This window comes from Notamacropus eugenii, chromosome 3 (genome assembly GCF_028372415.1).
Source record: "Notamacropus eugenii isolate mMacEug1 chromosome 3, mMacEug1.pri_v2, whole genome shotgun sequence".
Classification (NCBI taxonomy): Eukaryota; Metazoa; Chordata; class Mammalia; order Diprotodontia; family Macropodidae; genus Notamacropus; species Notamacropus eugenii.
In genome coordinates this window covers 121,449,641-121,454,547 of record NC_092874.1, presented here as the reverse complement: position 1 = coordinate 121,454,547, position 4,907 = coordinate 121,449,641, and positions in this window count along the sequence as shown.

The window sequence follows — 4,907 nt, the reverse complement described above, 5'->3', positions numbered from 1 at the left end:
GTTGTTCTGGGTCTTTCTTTTGTCTGTCTTTTAAAAAATTGTTAATTTAATAAACATCAACAATCATGTATATTTCAACATACAGAGAATAAAAAATGTTATATGCAAAACTGTGAATTGTATAAAAATATAAAAATACAAAAAGCAAATAGGGGAGAGAGAGAGTCTAGAAAAATGAATAGATTAAAGATTAATTGTACTGGTGAGTTTACTGGGAATACTCAGAGGTTACAGCTAATGAACTCCTAGAACAAATAACTGTGTTAGGGAAGCTAGGAGGGACAAGGCCTGGGAAGGGCAAATACCTCAGAGTCAAGTTCTTCAAGGAAAAGTTCAACAATTGAGAACACAGGAGTGGCTTACAACTATCTAGGGACTTTCTCCCAAAGACATTTCTCCCAAAAAGCTTCAGGGGCAAAGGGTAGTTGAGTCCCCTATGCAAATTTTAAGTCAAAAGTTAGGTTATTAAAATCATCTGGGGGTGTTGTAACAGGATGGAATCACTATCAGAATCACTGCTCTTGCCATGAATAAAACCTAGGGAAAAAAAAGGCAGACTGGGGAATCTTTATTTTCTCCTTGGTCCTCATGACTATAGGGGATTGAGGTATCTTCCAGTAGCCTATGGTCAAACAAACTTTTCAGTGAGGGCCCAGAGCACATGCTTCTATCCTCAAGGAGACAAAGAATGTATGCCCAGCTCTGTGGTAAAATCCAACCTCCCTTTCCAGATCAAAGAGAATGATTCCTTTGTCCTTCCATTCCAACAGGCAATGAAACTCCTTACCTAGAGGCTAGCATGATAATGATGAACCTCTCCATTCTTAGATTTTCCAGCTTCAAAGGCCATGCCGGAACTCAGACTCTAAAGGCATAACCTTCAAGAACCCCAGGTCACTGTCGCACCACAATGAGGGACAGGAACTTGTTTGGAGCATGTGCTTCAATGATCCCTGTTATTGTCTCTCTCTCTCCAGTGACGTGTCTGTTCTCCCCAGCTAATCAGCAAAGGGACATTTGGCACAACTGTCAAGTGTAACAGGAATTTACCAGAACCATTTTCATTTTTGTCCGTGTATCCTCAGAACTCAAAGCATTGCACATAGTAGGGTCTTTTTAAAAATGAGTTCTTATTCAAATAATAAGTCATATACAAATGCTCTAAATCACTATTGATCATAGAAGTGGAAATTAAAACAACTTTAAGGTACCACCTCACACCTATTGGATTGGCTAATATGACAGAAAAGGAAAATGATAAATACTGAGGAGGATATGGGAAAACTGGAAGACTAATGCAGTATTGATGGATTTGTGAACTGATCCAAGTATTTTGGAGAACAGTTTGGAACTATGCCTACAGAGCTGGATATAAAAGTGTTCATACCCTTTGATCCAGCAATACCACTAATAGGTCTCTATCCCAAAGAGATCATAAAAAAGGGAAAAGGACCCACATGTTCAAAAATATTTATAGCAGATCTTTTTGTAGTAACTAAGAATTGGAAATTGAGGGGATGTCCATTCATTGGGGAATGGTTGAACAAGTTGTGGTATATGATTGTAATGGAATATTATTGTGCTTTAAGAAATGATGAGCAGGAGGATTTCAGAAAAACCTGGAAAAACTTACATGAACTGATGAAGAATGAAGTGAGTAGAACCAGGAGAACATCATGCGTAGTAACAGCAATATTGTACAATGAAGAATTGTGAATGACTTAGCTATTCTCAGCAATACAACAATCCAAGACTATCCCAAAGGACTAATGATAAAAAAAATACTATCCACTTCCAGAGAAATGGAGTCTGAATACAGATCAAAGCATATTATTTTTCTGTTTCTTTCACTCATTCTTTTTTCTTTCTAGTTTTCTTCCACAAAATAATAAAATATTTTACATGATTGCAAATATATAACCTATATCAAATTGCTTCCCATCTCAGGGAGTGGGGAAGGTAGGGAAGAAGGGATAGAATTTGGAACTCAAAACTTTTTTTAAAATGTTAAATATTGTTTTATGTATATTTGAGGGGAACATTAAAAAATGAAAAAGAAGAAAAATAAATATAATGAAACTTTCATACAACAATAAAACTAAAGATAAGTTTTATTTCACTTCCAGCATCCTCCTCCCTCTCAGAGAGACATCCCATATAACAAATAGTATTTTCTAAGACCAAAGAAGAAAATAATCAATATAATTGATCAACACGTTGAAAAAGTCTGAAAATATGTGCACATGTGTACACTTGTGGATGTCTCACCTCTTGCAAAGGTGTGGGATGGCAATATTTTCTCCTGTCTCTTCTCTTAAGTTATGCTTGTTCATTATAATTTTGCAACATTCACTTTTGATTTGGGTTTTTTTTTTGTAGTTGGCCTCTTTTTTTCATAGTTGTAGTCATTGTATGTTTTCTTTTCTTGGCTCTGTTTACTTCATTCTGCATTAGCTAATGCAGATCTTTCCATGCTTTGTATTCAACACATTCATCCTTCCTTACAGCACATTAATATTCCATTACATTGTGTACCACAATTTGTTTACCCAACCCCCAATCAATGGGCATCTATTTTGTTTCTGATTCTTTATCACAAAAAACACTGCAATAAAAATTTTGGTATACGACAACTTTCTTTTTATCAATGGCCTTCTTGGGGTATAAGTCTAGTAATAAAATCTTTGGGTCAAAGGATATGAACACTTTAGTCACTTATCTGTAGTTCCAAATTGTTTCCAAAATGGATGTACTATTTACATCTCCACCAATAATGTACTAGTGTGCATATCTTCCAACAAACACTTCGCAATATAAAATATTCCCATTTTTTGTCAACTTTGCTAATTTGCATGGCATGAGGTGAAACTTCAGGTTTGTTTTTTGATTTGAATTTCTCTTATTATTAGTGATTCAGAGCATTCTTTCACACAATTGTCTATAATTTTATGGAAAAATAATATTCCATTGCATTCACATACCATAATTTGTATGGCCATCACCAATGATATGTGTTGTTTGTCAGTTTTACAAATGACTTGGATAAAGGCACAGATACATGGTTATCACATTTACCAAATTTATCAAATACATTGGATGATAGAGTCCAGATCCATAAAACACTGAGCCAAATCTCAAAAGGCCAAATTATATAGGTACAAATGCACAATCTTGCACTTAGCTTTTTTCTTTTAAGAATCAATTTCACAAGTACAAGGTGGGGGAGGATGGCTAGACAACAGTTGGTCTAAAAAAAAAGATCTGAAAATTGTCATGGGTATGAGTCAATATAAGGAAAACAAATAACCTGCTAGTCAAAAAAAGCTTATGTAATCTTAGGTTGCATTAAGAACTGCAGAGTATCCAGGACAAGGCAAATGAGAATTCATTGCATTCTGTCCTGGTAAGAACACATCTGGAGTATTGTGTTCTACACCACATTTTAGGAAAGGGGGAAAGGAAGAAAATAAGCTTTCATTGAGCACCTACTATGTGTCAGGGATGGCTAGGTGGCAAAGTGAATAGAGCACTGGGCTTGAAATCAGGAAGACTCACCTTGTTGAGTTCAAATCTGGCCTCAGAAACTTACTGGCAAATCATTTAACCCTGTTAGCCTCAGTTCCTTATCTGTAAAATAAGCCAGAGAAGGAAAAGACAAGCCCCTCCAGTATCTCTGCCGATAATATCCTAAATGGAGTCATGAAGAGTTGGACATGACTGAAAAACAACTGAATGAACTATGTGTCAAACACTGTACTAAGCATTTTTACAAACATTATATCACTTGATCCTCTCAACAACTTTGGGAGGTAGATACTATTATCTCCAGTTTACAACTGAGGAAACTGAAGCAAACAGAGGTTAAGTGACTTGCCCCAGGTTCATACAATTAGTATGTATGTTGTTTCTTAATTTTACAAATGACTTGCATAAATGCACAGATGGTATGCTTATCAAGTTTACCAAATTTATTGAATATGGGATGATGAAATTCAGAACCAAAAAGATCTTTGCAAATTAAAACATGGAGCCAAATCTAATAAAATAAAATTCTATAAGGACAATTGCATATTCTTACATGTGGATCTTTCGCTTTTCAAAGTTAATTTCACAAGTACAAGATTAGAGAAGAATCTGTCTAAAGCCAGATGTGAACTCAGGTCTTCCTGATTCCGGACCCAGCACTCTATTAATTTTTACACCAGCTAACGAAAGACATTAATAGGTTGGGGAGCACACAAAAGAGAGTTACCAGGGTGGTGAAAGGACTTGAGATCCCTCTGTCAGAATCAATTAAAAGGATTGGAGGCATATAGAGCCTGAAGAAGAAAAGATTTAGGGATGATCAAAGGGTTGTCATGAGGAAGAGGTCTTAGATTTGTTCTGTCTGACAGCAAGGGGAAACTCTAGAAGTAACTTGTTATAAGGAAAAACTTCTTAATAGTTCGAGTTATCTCACAGTGGAATGGTCAGCCTCAGTAGGGGAATTCCTCTCACTGGAGGTCTTTGATCAAAGGCTGTATATGACCATTTGTGGAATGAATTGCTAAGAGAATGATTGTTCAGGCAAGAGTGAGACTATGGCCTCTAAGATCCCTTCCAATTTAGAAATTCTCTGAGTCTAGGAATAAACTTACAAAGCATAGAACAGACTAATTAATTTTATTAAATATGTTGAGATCATAGTCATTTGGTTGCTGAGAGAAAGTAAGACAAATGTTGCCAAATCCATTTGGCCCTTTTCAATCTTTCTTCTAAACAAAGTGGACCAGAGGTAAAATCAGAGTCGAAAGGAAATTCCTGTCCTTAACTCAGTTTGGACTGAAAATGACAATCAGGAGGAAAATAGTTTAAAAGACAGATTTTGAAACTCTAAAGCTGACCAGGGAACCAAGATGGTAGAAAAA